Source organism: Myotis lucifugus, unplaced genomic scaffold (assembly GCF_000147115.1).
Source record: "Myotis lucifugus unplaced genomic scaffold, Myoluc2.0 scaffold_1784, whole genome shotgun sequence".
NCBI lineage: Eukaryota > Metazoa > Chordata > Mammalia > Chiroptera > Vespertilionidae > Myotis > Myotis lucifugus.
The window spans coordinates 18,407-37,394 of record NW_005872832.1 but is presented as its reverse complement, the minus strand read 5'-3'; positions in this window follow the sequence as shown (position 1 = coordinate 37,394).

Below are 18,988 nucleotides of genomic sequence, written 5' to 3'. Positions count from 1 at the left end.
CCTGCACCTGGGGTGGGGGGGCGGCCAGGCAGCGGGGTTGGGCTGGGGGCTGGGGGCTGCGGCTGCGGTGCAACCCAATTGTCGCCGCTCCCAGGTCAGGACGGCGTGGGGAGCCGTCCCGGACTCCCTGGCCTCCGCGGCCGCGGAACCGGGGCCCCAGCCGGCTGCTCGGGCGGCGCGGCGCGTGGGTGTCTCTGCAGGGACAGCCGGTCACTGCGCCAGGGACACTTTGACCTTGGAATCGAAAAAGCGGGAAGCTTGGAGGGCCGCTTCCCAACTTGATTTTAAGTTATGAGTCTTTTCTTTTTCTTTTTCTAAGTGCCAGTAGCCCGCTCTTAAATGGAGAGCCTTCGGTGGCTTAGGAGGGAAATTTCAAAAGCTCTGCGGGGTCCGTTTCCTTTCCAGAACCAGCCGACGACTGTAATATCATTTAAACTTGACGGTCGTCCCCCATGAACTCAACATGCCATGTGAGCACAGATGAGACAGAGACCAGGGGTTGCCTGAGGAGGCGAGGCTGGGGGGGTAGAAGGCAGAGCTGGGGAGACAGCGCCAACTCCGGTGCGGGGGAGGCACAGGGTGTGGCCACGCGCCCGGGACAGAAGCCTGCGAGGCCACTAGGGGCGAAGAGACGGATGCCCTGTGATCAGGGAACGCTGCGCGTCAGAGACAAGACTCTGCTTGGGGGGATACGGAAGGGGTTTGTCATCTTGAATGGAGAACTGGTCCTTCGCCTGCAAGTTCTCGTTTGCTCGCGCGTGTGAGCACAGGTTCCAGGAGGCCCTGACCGAGGAGCAGCGAGGAGGGAGGCGAAGCCGAGCAGCGTGTGGGCCAGCGGCTCGCACCCCGCCCAGGTGGCCTCTCCAGTTCCCGCCCGGCCTCTTCTCACCACCCGGCCTCTGCCTCCTGCTGCGTGTCCTTTAAGTCCCGGGAGGTAGCGGCGTCCTACCTGCTCTTTAGATTTAAGTGGCTATAGAGCCCTTAGGCCCGGAAATGGGTCCAGATTTAGTTCAGAACCTCCGCCTGCGCCAACAGTGCTGAACTACAAGGAGGCAACTTAACCTCCCCTTCCCGGAACCGCTGTGCTCACCAGAAATTACCTAAAAGCAGGCTCCTCGGGTTTTAGCTTTAGATGTCCTTCCCTTGTTTCTATTCAAAATATTTGCATTTATCCAGTGAAACATGAGTCATCCTCCCTAGCGGGCGGCCGGACTGTGGGTCTTGGGTAAATAATCAGGAAGAAAGATTCTCACAGGGCTCTTCAGGGCGGAATGTTCTGAGCCTGATGAAGATTCTCGGGGCTGTGAGTGGAAGGAGCCACGGAAGTCCTCAGCCCTCGCACAGAACGGGTGGGTCTGGCCTGTTGCTGCCTCCCCTGCCCGCCCCTGCCCGCCCCTGCCCGCCCCTGCCCGCCTGGCGCTGAGGCCAAGTCCCTGCCCCCTGAGTGTTTTAAGTGGAAGAGCGACGGGTGAACGCATCCACTGGGGTTGGTGTGCGGTCTTTATTTTAAAACAGTGGCTGCTGTTAACTGCAGACCACTGATCCTCAGAACGCTGAGGAAGATACGCGAGCGGGTCCAAAGGAAGCCTTGTGGGAAGCATGGCACCAGAGGGACAGACGCCTGTGCTCAGACAGGGCCTCGTGCTGCAGAGGATTCATTCTGGGGGAATACAGTTTGCTTTATGGTCTGGCCAGCCCGCGGCCTGGACAGTGATCTGACTTTTCCTGCTCCGGGTGGTGGTGGGGATGGATGAGCTCGCTTGTTTAAGGCCTAGAAATAACAGGGAGGCTGGCCTCAATTGCTCATCCCGATAATTTCTCCGTCCAAACACTCTCACCACCACACCCCACCCTCATTTCCATGCTGAGGATTCAGCCCCACCCACCCGCTCAAACACCAGAAAGCAGGCTCTGTGACCCAGGGGCCATGCCACAGGCCAGCTTCCCAGCCCTGCCTCCCAGCCCACTCCTCACCGGGGCCTCTGAGCACTGCTTCTTGACCTGGCACTTCTGCAGTCACTCAAAAGCTTTATTGTGTCAGACCTGTGACAGGCACTGAGGACACAAAATAAAAAAGGTGCAAGACTGTCCAGGAGGGCACCCAGCCTACAGACTCAGTGGGTGACAGCAGAGTCCTGGGAATTTATGTTAAGGACTAGAGCAGCCGTGGGCAAACTATGGCCCGCGGGCCGGATCCGGCCCATTTGAAATGAATAAAACTAAAAAAAAAAAAGACCGTACCCTTTTATGTAATGATGTTTACTTTGAATTTATATTAGTTCACACAAACACTCCATCCATGCTTTTGTTCCGGCCCTCCGGTCCAGTTTAAGAACCCATTGTGGCCCTCGAGTCAAAAAGTTTGCCCACCCCTGGACTAGAGGCCCAGTGCACGAGATTCGTGCACTGGCGGGGGGTGGGGGGGTGTTGTCCCTCAGCCCGGCCTGCACCCTCTCGCAGTCCAGGAGCCGGCAGTCAGACATCCTTAGCGCTGCCACAGAGGTGGGAGAGGCTTCCGCCACCACCACTGCGCTCACCAGCCGTGAGCCTGGCTTCTAGCTGAGTGGCACTCCCCCTGTGGGAGCACGCTGACCACCAGGGGGCAGCTCCTGCATTGAGGGTGGTTGAGCGGCCTTAGCATATCACTAGCATATTACGCTTTGATTGGTTGAATGGATGACCGGTCCACCAGACACTTAGCATATTAGGCTTTTATTATATAGGATTCCTCGTGGAGCCACGGCTCCAGCTCCGGTGTCACAGGGTCACCCAGCCTGCAGCGGGCCTGGCCATCGCAAAGGACACTCCACTTCCCCTCCACTCAGACCCAGGCTCACTGCTCCCGCCCGCTGCTCAGGTCTCAGGCAGGACACCCACAGCCAGCTGCACCCGGCGTGCCCAGCCTGCCCATCGTTTGGGCACCAAGACCAGCTGCAAACATTGGACGTCCATATGCAAAGGATGAATGACTATAATTGAACACAGACTCACACATTTCACAACATTAACTCACACTGGGGCACAGGAGGTGGAGCGCAACCCCTTATCCCTTGAGTGTGGGCTGCAGAGTGACTTTGTCTCCCACATCACCGTCCTGGTTAAGCATCATGGTTAATGCGTGGCTCCTGCAGTCCCTGCAGTCCCTGGATCCCTCAGTTTCCCTCGCAGCCCCGCCCACCACGTGGAAGGGGAAGGTGGTAGATTCTAACAACAGGCTCCTGCCTTGCACTGGCCCCCGCCTGGCCACCTGCCAAGCACCTCTCCCACCAGCCTCTTCATTCCTCCCCCCTCTAACTTAACTTCACACCTGATTGTGTTACTCTGTGCTTATAATCAATAGATTGGTATGTTCAGCTCAATCTAAAAAAGACACTTAAAAAAATAGTGCATGCTGCCAAAACCAAGTTAGGTTTCCCGCTTGGAAGGATGGATAACTCCCTTTTAGAAGATGTAACAGGGGATTCAGGACACCAAACCGGGAGAGCTTTCACATCACACAAGTGAAACAGTATTTCCCAATATTTTCCAAGAACTACTTGAGAAAGTGCTGCTCGGCCCCTGAGCCCGATCATTACCCTCTGATTCTTAGCACAAGCAGTGCCCTCTCTCCATCTGGATTTGGTGGGGAGGGGGGGACCACATTTGACTGTCCCCACCCTACCCCACCCCACCCACACACACACAGGGAGAGGCCAGGCAGCAGGCGAGGAGTCCAGGGCAGTGGGCAGAGGGCTCCGTGACTCAGGGTCTGGGAATCCCACAGGGTGGAGGAGGAGAGGTTGAGCATAGAAAGAAGAGGAAAGGGGAAAACTTGACAAGGCTCACAGCTGTGAGCCAGGGCGCACGGGGCCGAGGACCAAGGGGGCAGAGGTTTGGCACTACAGCAGGTAACCGCAGGCGCTCCCACTGCGCAGGGAAGGCAAAAAGGGGAAAGCCGTGGCTCGAGGCCAAGGCTTCCTGTGGGGAGAAACCTCTTACGTACAGAATTCAAGCTGCTACCAATTAAATACAGACACTGAGGCCCAGAGGGGAGGGACACGGTGTGTAGGGTTCACTGTCTCCCCAGCACACATCAGCAGTCCTTTCTCGGGGAAATTCAGCTCCACACCCTGGCCACCCGCAGCCGCCCCCGCCAAGGGTGCCTCGGGGTGTCGCCGGGATGCCATTGCCTTTCCGGGGGCACCGCCCTCTGTCAGGGGCTTTCTAAGGGTCCCCAGGACCACGCGCCTTCCTCTGGGCAAGCCTTCCCTTCATGTATGCGGCTGCCTGTTGATTTTCCTTTTGACTGTGGAACATCTTAAACTAGAGAAAAGTGAAAAAGGTATTTTGTTACCAATTAAGTCTTCTTATAATTAATACCTCATTAAATAGATTTTAAAATAAATAGATAAAATGTTTCAGACACAGAATAGTATTATCATTATTCCTCCTTAATAAGTTATTTATGTATCTAATAAAAAGCAATAGATACAGCATTGCTTGGTATGTTTCAAATTTCATATAATTAGTGATGTACTATTCAGACTCTTTAGCAATTCTTTCACTCTACATTGTGTTTTGGTGCTATATTAATGAGGATATTAAGATCACTAACACATTTGACTACATTAAAATTAAAAGGTTATGATGATAAAATATTATATAAATGAAGCTGAAATACAAGCTGCTGACTGTAGTTCATCTTTTTTTTTCATTGATTTTAAAGAGAGTAAGGGGGAAAGAGAAACATCGATGTGAGGGAAACATCGATCAGCTGCCTCCTGTACAACCCCCAATTGAGACTGAACCCACAACCTAGGTATGTGCCCTGACAGGGAACTGAACCTGTGACCCTTTGGTAACAGATGACACCCCAACCAACTGAGCCACACTGGCCAGGACTGTAATTACTTCTTTTCAAAATATACTAGAGGCGCAGTGCACGACATTTGTGCACTGGGGGAGGGTCCCTCAGCCCGGCCTGAGCCCTCTCGCAGTCCAGGATCCCTCGAACGATGTCCACCTGCCAGCTTAGGCCCGCCATTCAGTTGATTTGCATACTTGGGTTTTATTATACAGGACTAGAGGCCCGATGCATGAATTTGTGTATGGGCGGGGGGGGGGGGGGCGGCGGGTGTCCCTCCAACCAGCCTGTGCCATCTTGTAATCTGAGACCCCTCGGGGGATGTCCGACTGCCGGTTTAACCTAAACCGGCAGTTAGACATCCCTCTTGCTATTTGGGACCCCTTACTCCTTACCACTTGGCTCGCTACTCCTTAGTGCTGCCGTGGAGGCAGGAGAGGCTGCCACCACTGCCCCTGCGCTAGCAAGCTGTGAGCCCAGCTTCTGGCTGAGTGGCACTCCCACTGCGGGAGCGCACTGACCACCAGGAGGCAGCTCTTGCATTGAGTGTCTGCCCCCTCGTGGTCAGTACGCATCATAGCAACCAGTCATTCTGGTGGTTCCGCCATAACAGTCACTGGGCTTTTATATAGAGAGATCATTCTTTCAAAGATGTTCTTGTTCACAATTTTAAAAGTCAAGTTTTTCTAATATGTTTTCAATTTTAAACGTCTCTTGTCGCCCTGGCTGGTTTGGTTCAGTGGATAGAGCATCCACCTGTGGACTGAAGGGTCCCGGGTTCGATTCTGGTCAAGAGCACAGGCCTGGGTTGTGGGCTCGATCCCCAGTAGGGGATGTGCAGGAGGCAGCTGATCAATGATTCTCTCTCATCATTGATGTTTCTGTCTCTCTCTCCCTCTCCCTTCCTCTCTAAAATCAATAAAAATATATTTAAAATTAAATATAAATATAAAAAATTTAAATTATAAAAAATAAATAAATAAAAAGTCTCTTGTCTTACTTGGTTCCAGTATTAATTTCCATTCTCCAGGTAGATTTTCTCAACTTTTTAAAAAATATTTTTTATTGATTTCAGAGGAAGGGAGAGAGAGAGAGAGAGAAAAAAAATCAATGATGAGAGAGAATCATTGATCGGCCACCTCTTGCACGCCCCACACTGGGGATCGAGCCCGAAATCCGGACATGTGTCCTGACCAGGAATCGAACTGTGACCTCCTGGTTCACAGCTCAACACTCAACTACTGAACCCCACTGGCTGGGTGACTTTCTCAACATTTTAAACTTTTTTTTTTCTGGAATTGGCGTCCATGTTTTCAAACATCATCCTCTTTTTTTTCTCGTTAGGATAGCACCTATGGCCTCCATCCCTTGGGAGAAATGACTCATGATAATGGCCTGTGAGCTTTCTTCACAGGCTCCCTCTCCCCATGTCAGCTGCTCTCATTTCTGTGTGGAGCAATGCTCAGTGCTCACATGACAAGCACGTGGACAGTCACTCACGAAGGGCCATGTGGGGTCACTGTGCTCTGACCTCACTCTCCTCTATGGCTTGGTTCCCCCTGTTGTCCCACTACCCTCACTGGTTTCATCAACTGTGTGCCTACAACTCTTTATCTTGAAACTCTCCCCCAAAAACTCACCAGGAAACACACACACACACACACACACACACACACACACACACACATGCACAGACGTGTGTGTGTTTTCCCCTGGATGGATTTCCCAGGCCTCCCCTCTGGCACACTCTCTCTCCCTGTCTGGTCCAGTTGTTCTATATCTGCGGCCAGCTCTCCACGTGGGAGTCCCCTCGCTGCCATCCTGGTCATAGGGCGACCGATTCATCCCACTTGCCAGGGGTGGGCCCAGCTGCAACGCTGACAGCCCCACCTCTCGCCCTGCGGGCCCAGGCGGACTGGAACGACTGGTCCGCCCACCGGGACGCCCTTCGCCTCATTCCTGTTTTAGGTCCCATTTCCTGGGTCCTCTTTTTTCTTGGTTTATTTCCGTATTTTGTGGATCCCATTCTCCAGTGTTTTCCTGAAAAGGGGGTAAAGGCATTTTTAATTGTGTGTCGGGCGTGTCTTTGATCGGCTTTCACACTTGTCAGAAAATGTGACAGAGAACCGAGATCCAGGTCTGAAATCATTCTCCATCGGAACGTCTAAGGGACCGCGGCCTCCAGCTCCCATGGGGCTGCAGGGTGAGAAGCCTGGTGCCTCTGGCCTGGAGCTCAGGCCCTGACCTCTGGGAGTGCGGGACCTTCATCCCGAGGCTCTGACAGGCCACACGCATGCCCTGGGGTGCTTTCTCTCTCTGCAGGCATGTGCAGGGCGCCGAGCGAGCTCTCCATGATAGAGGCGCTCCTGCTGCTCAGGGAAACCATCCTTCAGAAATCCGGTGCCTCTCTGCCTGCCTTCCCTGGTTCTGGAGCTTATGAGGGTGTTGGGCCTCCTGCACGCTAACATGGTCCTTTATTTTTGATTGGCTTTCTGGGAGAATTCCTCCGATGTCTCCCCACTGGCTTAGGGATCTCTCTGTTGCATGTAACCTGGCTCTCTGAATGTTCCACTCTGCAGCCTTCACGCGTCCTTTCCCAAGTAGGTCTCTTCTTACGCGTGAGGACACTGACCCCAGGGTGGGCTTGTCTGCAAGTTTCCTTCTGCTCCCTCCGTAGGTCCTTCTAGCCTCCAACTGTTGGCTAGATTTGCCTCTGTCTGTCCTGGCACAGACTCTCTCATTAAGGGCTGGCAACCCTTGGCTCATATTTTAAAACAAAGCAATTTAAAAAGTGGCTGGGACGGATGGGTACACGTGCCTGTAGGGCAGCGATTTCCAACTCATGTCGCACACGGACTAATTACTGAGATCCTGCTGCCCTCGGCGTCTGGCTGGTTGTTCCGCTGTTTCTTGTTTCCTTGCTTCTGCTTTTAGCCAGCTCCCCACAGGGGAGGCCTCCGCCACACTCGCCTGGAAGCGAACGTTTGGCCGCCTCTCCTCTCCTTACAGGCCTGCAGCTACTGCAACACCCGCCCCTGATGTTTCTAAATATCTCCCAGACCGTGGCTCGGCCCGGCCTGCCGCAGCCCCCGATACCCGTGCTGGTTCTGCTGTGAAGTCGGTTTGGCTGCCAGTCATCCGCCTCCCAGTTCCCAACATTCCGGGGCTGCCACAGCCTCTACTCATGAGTATCCCATTGTTTCCCCTGAAAAAAACCCTTTGCTGCCACTTGAATGTAGTTTGGGCGGGAGGCTAACCGGCGTGTTCGCTCTGCCCTATTTAACAGAAGCTCGGCCTCGCCTCTGCGTGTGCTCCCTGTCGCTCGGGAGGCGGGAGGCGGCGAGGGGAGGACGGCCCCTGGGGTGAGTGTCGGGGCCTCGCACGCTGCCTGGCACACACACGGGGCTAATACGTCAGCGAGGGGTTTCGAATGGATGCTCACACGTAGACGGTCATTTTGTGAAATACTGTCAGTGTTTTGCTTCGTGTTTCCCTCCAGCGTTTCACCTCCCCTTTTCGCGAGGCTAACCTGCGACCACTGCTTCAGGAGACGCCTGGGACTACAAGAAGCAAACGACGCCAGGATTTTGTTTCAGAATCTTACTTCTTTAGTAACATTGACAGGGCTTGTGGCATAAGCAGAATATCGGGGCAGAAGCACTGACGCCTACATCTGCTCCCCCCGCACCCGGACGGCTGACCCTAAAGAGTTAGAGCTCAGCTCAGGGAGGCAGCAACGTTTCAGAGAAGAACTAATGGCCCAGTGCATGAAATTTGTGCACATTAAAAGGGGATTAATTAGAGGAAATATTTTAATATTGCTATTTGCCCTTTCTCTATAATAGAAGTGTTGGAGATGAAAGAAAATTAGTAAAATGTATATGAAAATCTTCCTCCTGTCAGAGTCTGGGGTGCACCATGGGACCCAGAGTCAAGTCCCCACCCACCCACCCACGTGCACCTCGAAATTGCCCGACACCCTGACTCGGACAGCCCCACCCCCATTGGGCTAGATCAGTGATGGCGAACCTATGACACACGTGTCAGAGGTGACACGCGAACTCCTTTTTTTGGTTGATTTTTCTTTGTTAAATGGCATTTAAATATATAAAATAAATATCAAAAATATAAGTCTTTGTTTTACTATGGTTGCAAACATCAAAAAATTTCTATATGTGACACGGCACCAGAGTTAAGTTAGGGTTTTTCAAAATGCTGACACGCCGAGCTCAAAAGGTTCGCCATCACTGGGCTAGATCCAGACCCGGCCGGTCCCACCCTTGTCAAGTCCTGCTTGGCAGGGTTGCAAACCTCAGGTCCCCTGGCCTGGCACCGGGTGGGGGGCATGGCCTGAGGCCCCCCGTCAAGCCCTGCCAGGTGGGGGGGAAGCTGAGGTCCACTGTCAAGCCCCACGGAGAGGGGGGAGGGTTGGGAGGGGCACAGCCTCAGGTCCCTGCTGATTGCAGTTAAGGCTTGTTACAGGAACTTGGCCTCTGCTGTGGGTGCAGCCATCTTTGTGACGAAGTGACAGTCAATTTGCATATTCCCTCTTTATTATATAGGATAGAGCATGTGTCCCGGCACCTGGGACCATTTCAACTGCAGGGATGGCTGGGAAGCACCTGAAAGCCTCCTTTGCATTCAAGAATGGGGACGTGGTACGTGGAGAGAACGGTGGGTCTAACGCGACCTTGAGGGTAAGAATGAAGGTCAGGAGATGCCAGGCTGGGCCCCGGGTGGGAGACAGCACAAAGCCCCATCGGCGGGGGCATTACAGACAGGAAACATCGAGCGTTCGATCCCTCCCCACCCTGACGCTTCGCACCACGTAAGCCCCTCGTTACTTACACACAACTCTCAGGAGACCCCCACCCTGGCTGAGCTTCAGTTTCTGCCACTGAAGTAAAGGGGAGCTGAAGACTGAAGTTAAGGTGAGTTATAAAAAAATAAAATCAGCCGGGCTGGTGTGGCTCAGTGGTTGAGCGTCAACCTATGAACCAGGAGGTCACGATTCAATTCCTGGTCAGGGCACATGCCCAGGTTGCAGGCTCCATCCCCAGTGTGGAGCGTGCAGGAAGCAGCCGATCCGTGATCCTCTCTTATCATTGATGTTTCTATCTCCCTCTCCCTCTCCCTGCCCCCTCCTTCCTCTCTGAACTCAATAAAATATATTGTAAAAAACAAATAAAATTACATTTCCCCAATGCCTCGGTTGGCTGGTTGAAAATCATGTAAAGCAGATTGTATGAGCAGATAGTGATGTTAAATCTTACAAGGGCTTCCTAAGCTTTTACCACAGATGACCGTGTGCTCACGGTGCTGATGCATGGCAACGGCCCGGCCCGTGGAGAGGCAGCAGGTGGGCGCTTGGCTGACGGCACCATTTGCTCATCTCAGCAGAACAAACGAGGAAAACGAGAAACAGGTGTCCAGAGCGCCTGGCAGGACCTGTCTCCGTGGAGGCGAAGGCTCTGCTCGCACTGACGGCTGGAGAAGCCGGATGAAGTGCACAAAACAGCATGGGGCTGCTGGGAGGGGATTGAGCAACAGGCCTGGGGGGAGCGCTCTGCAGGGACTTCTCCCTGGGGCTCTGGCCATCAGCTCCTGGGCCGGAGCCCGGAACCCAGGCAGCAGATCTGGGCAGGAGGTCACTCGGGGCAGAGGCAGCAGAATTCGGGCAGTTTGGGGAGCTGGAGAGGAAAAGTGGAATCTGTGAGGCTGGGCCGCCAGGGAGGGGGGTGCAAACCTGCATCTGCCCCCACCCCCCCACCCCCACCCGGACCCATTCTCCCCAGTCCCGGGGCTGCGGAGCAGGGTGTTAGAGGCTGAGGGGGGAGGGGGTCTGCACGGGGAGCTGGGAGTTCGCGGGCTCAGACTCCCCTGGTGGGAGGGGCGCAGGCCGTCCTGGGAGGCTGGGAGTCCAAGGTCAGCGTGAGGCCCGGGCCTGGGAGGGCGCTCCCTGGTCGTGGATGGCCGTGTCCCTGCTGTGTCCCCACCTGATGGGAGGGGAAGGGAGCTCGGGGCCTCTGTTATCCGGGCGCTGATCCGCTCTCCTGACCCCTGCGCCTCCCAGGGGCCCCACCTCTGCATACCTCACGCCAGGGGGCAGGGTTTCAAAGGGTGAATTTGGGGGGAACATAAGCATCTAGTCGGAATGGAAGGCTACCCCCTCGGAACGGGGAGTGTCCGACAGAAACGGCCTCAGGAAGACTGCTCAGGAAAAATAGATGGAAAGAACGTTTCAGTTACAACTAAATGCAGGCATGAGCCTTGAAGTGCAGCGTATTTCAAAAAGGCCCTACTAATCGCATCCCACGCTTACTGAACGCTGATTTAGCGCCAGGCAGGCATCGTTCCAGGTGATCATTTGGTTTCTCACAACAATTCTGTGGAGGAAGTAGGATTTTTGCCCTCCTCCCGCTTCCCAAATGAGGAAAAACTTGCGCAAGAGGGTTACGGGACTCAAATACCAAGTAAAAGGCAGAGCGAGAATCTGAGCTCAGGTCCTCAACGCAGAGCCCTCGCTTCTAACGCTCGGCTTCTCGCCAACTGCCACAGCCAGAGGCTCCTGATGCTGTGGTTAACGGGACACGGACCCCAGGCTGTTCGAATTATTTGGGTCACCACGATGTTTGCTGTTTTCTCACAAGAGAGAAAGAGTTCCATTCAGCCTGAGCTGTGTTCTCGACTCCACGCGGCCCAATGTTTGCGGAAGGGGCGGAAGACCGAGAAGAGTGTGATTTTCAGTAGGCTGAAAATAGAAATAGCAACAAGCATGTGACATTCGACCAAAACCAGTGCTCAGTACTGACCGCGTCAGAGCTCTGCTTTATAAACTTCGGCCTGAACACAGCAGGTATTAAAGCCGCCACCTCACCTCTGAATTCCTGGCTGCAGAACCACAGCTCATTCATTCACCGGAGCGGGGGTGGGGGGAGGCGGGGTTGCTGGCAGGAAATTCCTCCCAGAATAGCCCTCTCCACCCCGACCACACACTGTTCTGCGGCTGCCGTGCACACCTGCTCTGCCATCTAGCCAGGCGCCCTCTGAGGCGGGTACTGAAAGGACAGGGGAGCCCGGCCGCCGTGGCTCAGTGGTTGAGTGTGGACCTATGAGCCAGGAGGTCCTGGTTCGATTCCCGGTCAGGGCACATGCCTAGGTTGTGGGCTCAATCCCCAGTGTGGGGTGTGTAGGAGGCAGCCGATCCATGAGTCTCTCTCATCACTGACGTTTTTCTCTCTTCCGCTCTCCCTACATCTCTGAAATCAATAAAAATATTGTTTTAAAAAAAGAAAGGACAGTGGTGTCCGCAGCAGGAAGCCCCCGTGTCTCCCACACCCCCTTTCCCAGCGACGCCTGCTCACCGTCAGAAAAACCTACCCTGGGTTTCCCTTCTCCAAGACCCTCTATAGCAGCGGTTCTCAACCTGTGGGTCGCGACCCCTTTGGTGGTCAAACAATCCTTTCACAGGGTCGCCTAAGACCATCCTGCATATCAGATATTTACATGACGATTCATAACAGTAGCAACATTACAGTTATGAAGTAGCAACGAAAATAATTTTATGGTTGGGTCACAACATGAGGAACTGTATTTAAAGGGCCAGAAGGTTGAGAACCACTGCTCTATAGGGAGAAAGCAAACACGGGCCATCATCCTTACCTCAGTGTGAGCTGATGAAAGACCGTGTCTCTCAAACAGCTCCCTGTGATCAGGGACATTGGTGGGGACGGGGAAAAAAAAAAGGCCACATGTTAACCCAACAAGCTCAGGGATGGCCTGCATGGCAGTCTTGCACACTAAAGACCTAAGGTAACCACCAAGGATGGTCTGAAATTAAACTTTCACTAAAAGCAACTGTGGTGGGAAGTCAGTCCTAGGCCCGTAGTTTCCCTGAGGTCAATTGTTTGCCTTAATTGAGCCTATTGTCTGTTTGCATCTAAGACAACATACCTATGAAATGTAATGTGTCTTTTCCCCCCACCCCTGGGGCACAGCCACATGCCCTGGGCGCCAGGACAGAGACCATAAATTCCTTCATTGTTATTGTTATCATGTGAATTGTTGACTGTTGACTATCCTGCACCCACTTAAGTAAGTGTCCATCATTTTACTTTTTATCCAATCCCAGGGGTCCCCCGCTTTGCTTTCTCCCACCTCCCTAATCTATCACCAGTGGATTTCCTGTGACCCATCTCCATCCCCTCCTTCGACTGCAAAGTATAAAAATAGACGAGAAAACGCCATCCTCTGGAGCTTTATCCCAATCCATTGAGATTCTGCTGCCCGGCCATTGTCGGCAGTTTGGCTCAAATAAACTCAAACATTCTTTACAGGTTTGGACGTTTTTCCGTTAGCATTGGGAGCTTGACGTTTTGACTGAGGTGCAGTAAGCACAAGTCATGATGACAATTTTTGAACATAAACCATGGGGTTGTTGTTTTCTTAATCACGACAAAGTGAAAACAATTATGTAGCCTACCTCGGAGGATTGCTGTGGAGATGGCATGAGGATTATGAGCATAAACATGCGAAGGATAATACCAGGCACACCGCAGGTGCTCATAAGTGAGCTGACTTCATAATGCACTGTAATGGCTTTGGCAGTAATGGAGAAATTAAAGGGAATCAAATGTATTTGAAAATAACCGTCAGGATGGTGATGGCGGTAGGTCCGAATAAAGTTGGTAAAAGAATAAAATTAGCCCCTCAGCTTCCAGCGCTAGATTTCATCAGCATCTCTGCTGCTTCAGGTGATTTGGGAGCATCCTGTGAGCTAACTCTCTTGCCCACAGGCCTAAATATTCGCAATCTTACAAATCTAGTGCATTGAGAAATCTGGTGGAATCGGAATGTCAAGTGTGTGGTTAAAATCTCTCTCCATTTATTGAGTGATCCACAATCTCTGTCTATTTACTTGAGAACAAAGCAACCACCTGGCACCATGCCCAGCACCGGGTTGGTCTTTCTCAGATGAAACCCATCCTCCTGGCTCAGTATCAGTAGGATGTGCCCACTGGGCAACTTTTTACACTAACCGCAGTGGGTTGTACGTATAATCCAGCGCTTTCTCACCGAGTTTCTTTTGTGACCAGAGTAAACCTTTCCAAGCTGGTGAAGAGGTTTTACAGGAACAGTCTGGCTATGGTTCAAAACTAAGGGCATAGTCTCCTGGGACGTGAGAACTCAGGAGTTGGCCTAATGGGTGCCCTGCTCTCCGCAGCCGGCTCCTCTGATTCCCCCGGGGCTGGTTTTCTGCTCAGCCTTGTGGATGACACCACACTGAGTCGCCCCAGAAGGCTGGCAGCTACAAGCTAGTGTGGCTGAGAGATCCAAAAAGGCAGGAGCTCTGTTTAAACTAGAGGCCACGTAGAGTGACATGCCCGGCTGGATTCCTCGGTGAGCACTGGGCACTGAGCAGTGTGCCTGTCACTTACCAGGTGCGTGGCCTTGAGCAAGTCCCTCGCGTGTCCTGCCTTTTCTCTCAGGATGAGCAGTACGGACAGAGGAGGGCTTCTAACGCCCATCCTCACCCTGGTGTCTATTACTCTTGCCTTTGGGAGAAGAAAGTGAAGACTTTTTGTTTCTCACGTAGAAGTGCCACTTCTAATGGCTGAGATGACAGCTACGTACAGAGATAGACGACATTAATGAAATTAACTACACAAACTAGTGCACGTAAAATCAAAGTCAACTAATTTTCTCAGGAATCCCTCTCCAGCATACCCTCAATGTCAAATGAACTGCCCACGCAGACATAGTGGACTGATTTTACAAAGGCACAAAGGCAAGTCGATGGAGAAAGGGCAGTCTTTAAACGGAGCTAGAGCAATTGCACATCCGAATGCACAAATAAATAAAATCAGACACAGACTTCACACATTTCACAAAAGGAACTCGAAGGGGATCATGGGACCACCATAGGATCACCTGACCTGTGGGCTACAGAATGCAGTAGGGAAAGGGGGAAAGAGTCGCTTTATGGAGCCAACTCGACAAACACAACCTCAGCGAGGTGCTCAAGGTCAACGCCAACAGTTGTAGTGAAGCGTAGTAACCTCCATCCTGTATAAAAACTGCTGTTTGAAATTCCCTGCTATTGTTAGATTGTCCCTTGTTCTGTAAACCCTGTCATTTTTAGACAGTCTCTTATTCTGTAAAATAACTGTTTTAGTTTGAATAATAGAAAAAGATAAAAACTTAACTGTCTGACCTTGCAAGCTAGCCATCTAACGTAATGGACTAATGCCGATAATAATTCCCATATTCTTATGCCAAATGTTTGTTCTTTATGTTTCCAAGATTACAAACTGTCTGTAACAATAACTGACACAGAGCCCTTTGTAAAACCTGCAGACAAAGAAGCTCAAAGGGTATAAATACGGGAAACTTCCTCTGTGACTTCGCTCAGAGATTTGGAAGAAACACCTCCCTCTGGGCCGAGCACAATAAACGATTCCTAATTAATTGGCTCATTAAGGCGTCTTGTATCTCACTCGCTGATTTATGATACAACAGTAGGTCATGGAGATAGCATCGCTTTGAAAGGAGTTTTTAGGGCTAAGATAGGCAGGTTTAGGAAGTTTTAGGAATGGAGGGGTCCATGGGAAAACCACAGGGCTGCAAAGCAGGGAGCTGCCAGAAGGTACACATTTACAGAATAAAGGGAAGGAAGCCACTCATTCTGAGAGGGAAGCGAAAGGCCACAGGGAATAGGAACACAATAAGGGACAAGAGGGGAACCTCAGGTGAGGCTTGAGCTCTGACTCTGCTATGGGGACCAATCAGAGGGGAGATCAAGACACAAAGAACTGCAGCCTTTATAAACCTTAGAAAAAAGGGACTTAGTGGGATTCTCTCTCCTCCCCATGTGGGGTCTGTGCTTGTTTCTCAATAAATTTCCATCTTTTCCTGCACCACCTTTTGTCCATGGCTTCATTCTTCAACTCCACCTGGACCAGGACCCAGAATCATCCTGCCCAGAGGACCACCATGCGTTCCAGTTCAATTTTCTCGTTTGAACTTCTGATACAATTTGTCAAGAAGTATGCTTTACCTCTGTGGTCTTCCTCCAAGAACCCATAAACCCAGTCTATTCACAAGGGTAAAATCAGACAGGTCCCTCTGAGAGACAAAACCCGTGACCAATAATTCTCAAAGTGGTCACAGTCATAAAAAACGAGATAAGGCTTTGAGACAGCATGGAGGGACTGGAGAGCATCATGCTACGTGAAGTAAGTCAGTCAGAGAAAGACAAGTACCACATGGTCGCACTCAGATGTGGAATCTAAGTAACAAAATAAACGGATGAACAGAGTGGATCCAGAGACATGGAAGCCTGGAACAGAGTGCGAAATCTCGGAGGGAAGGTGGGGGAGGGAGGGTGAGTGGGAGGTCATCAACCAAAGACTTTGTATGCATAACCCATGGACTCAGACAGTGGGGTGGTGAGGGCCTGGGGCGGGGGTGGGGTAGGCTGGAGGGGGTCGATGGGGGAAAAAGGGGGACATATGTGATACTTTCAACAATAAAGATTTATTTATTTATTTTTAAATATATTTTATTGATTTTTTTACAGAGAGGAAGGGAGATAGAGAGTTAGAAACATCGATGAGAGAGAAACATCGATCAGCTGCCTCCTGCACACCTCCTACTGGGGATGTGCCCGCAACCCAGGCACATGCCCTTGACCGGAATCGAACCCGGGACCTTTCAGTCCGCAGGCCGACGCTCTATCCACTGAGCCAAACCAGTTTCGGCTCAACAATAAAGATTTAAAAAACAAAACAAGAAAAGGCTAAGAAACTGTTGCTCCAAGAGAAATCTAAGGAGACATGATGACTCAATGTCACGTGGTGTCCTAGATGGAATCCCAGAACAGAACAAGGACATGAGATTAACACCAAGGAAATCTGACTAGAGAAAGGGCTTCGCTGACTAACAATGTGTCTATATTAGTCCCTCAATTGTGCCGTGGGCACCATACTCATGGAAGATGTTAACGAAAGGGGAGACTGGGTGAAGGGATATAGAACTCTGTGCCATCTTTGCAATCTTTTCTGTAGATCTTAAGCTATTCTAAAATTAAAAACTTATTTTTTAGAAAGCGCATGACCTTTTTGTGCATTTCCAGGCAAAATGTTCACACCAGTAATACTGCTTTGAATTTGTTTCTCTCTCCTTCCTGCAGAGCAGATGATACAGCTGCCATGTCATAGGGTGCCACCTTTAGTAGTATTTGGTCCTTTAAGGACCCTTCAATTTTGGAAATAAGTTGTGTCCACAGAGTTACATCTTTGAAGGTAAAAATACCACTAACCAAAAACAAGGGGAAAGCAGCTCACTTCTGTGGGTGAGCATTTCAGCACCAAAACAACAACCCATGGCCTTAGTGGTGAGGAACAGAGATCCTCCGGAGGCCCCGGTTCGGGGAAGGTCGGTGTCCGAGCGATGGAGTGATGGGGCGATGGGGCGATGGGACGATGGGACGATGGGGTGATGATGGGGCGATGGGGCAATGATGGGGGGTTGGGGCGATGGGGTGATGATGGGGGGATGGGGAGATGGGAGGATGGGGTGATGGGGCGATGGGGTGATGATGGGGTGATGGGGGATGGGGGATGGGGTGATGGAGTGATGGAGTGTTGGGGTTATTGGAGTGATGTGGTGATGGAGCAATAGGGCAATGGAGTGATGGGGTGATGGAGTGATGGGGGATGGAGTGATGGAGTGATGGGGGGGATGGAGTGATAGAGTGATGGTGCGATGGGGGATGGGGTGATGGGGGAATGGGGCTATAGGGCGATGGGGGATGGAGCAATGGGGCGGTGGGGCAATGGCTTGATGGGATGATTGCGGGATGGGGTTATGGGTCGTGCGTGGAGATGGGCCCTGGGGCCGCAGGCCCCTTCTCTGCTGGTTGGCCCGGTTACCCTTGGTGCTGCCTGGTGCATGTTGCCCAGGGCTCTGGTCTGGCACAAGCCCTGCCTTTCTGAGAGCCCACAAACATACGTTGGGTCACCGCAGCTTGTGTGACTCTGAACCTGCACTGTTTCCAGGTTTGAATGTGGAGTTGGCTTGAGCTCACCGGAGATCTCTTCGGTTTTCTGACGCAGACGCAAGAGTAGCGGACAGGGTGCCATGGGTTTGTTCTGCAGGTTGCTTGGCACAAAGTGGGGTCCTGAGGGAGGGGGTGTCGGATGGTAAACCAAGGCAGCTGAAGCTTAATCTGAAAAGAGAAGTCTTAGGGTGTTCATGTAAGAAACATTCAAACCTGTAAGGAATTTTTGTGAGTTTATTTGAGTCAAACTGTTGACAATTGCCGGGAAGCAGAACCTCAGGGAATGGTGGTTTTTCACCTTGTTTCATCCATGACAGTCAAAGGAGGAGACGTAAGTGGTTACATGGAATCCACTGGTAATAGATTAGGGAGAGGGAGAGAGCAAAGCAGGGAAACCTCTGGGATTGGATAAAGAGTAAAATGATAGACACCTGCTTCTTTTACTTAGGTGGGTGCAGGGTAGTTATCAGTCAACAATTAACACGACAACAAGAACAATGAAGGCATTTGTGGTCTCTGCCCTGGCGCCTGGCACATTGGTAGTGCCCTAAGGGGGCCAGAGAAAGGGAAGTTACAAGTGACCCTGACATTCCAACAATATGTTGTCAGATGCAAAAGACGACAGACAGACTCAGTCAAGGTAAAGATTGCATTTTGTCAGGGAAGATCCTGGCCTAGGACATGACTAGCCACCATTGCAGAGACTGGAAATTCACCACATATAACACACAGACAAACACCTGCCACATAAAGACCATACACATCATTCCAATTACTAAATTTTGTAGAGAAAAATGTAAGAAGTTTTTTAAATAAACTTAAAACTTGCACAGATTTGTATAAACTTTCCCAACAGTTTATAATCCTTTCTACAATCTTTCACACACCTTCGTACCCATTCAGAAATCGTTGTCCTTAAAGCGAGGTGCTCTCTTCCTATTCGTTCCAAAGACGAATCTCCATTCCCCATGCCTTTTATGGACCTAAACTCTTCCTGTTTCTATGCGTTCTTTTTCTGTTACACTACTGAACATTCTCTGTCTCTACGTGATTTTCCACCAGTCCTATCCTGAACTTGCCTGCCG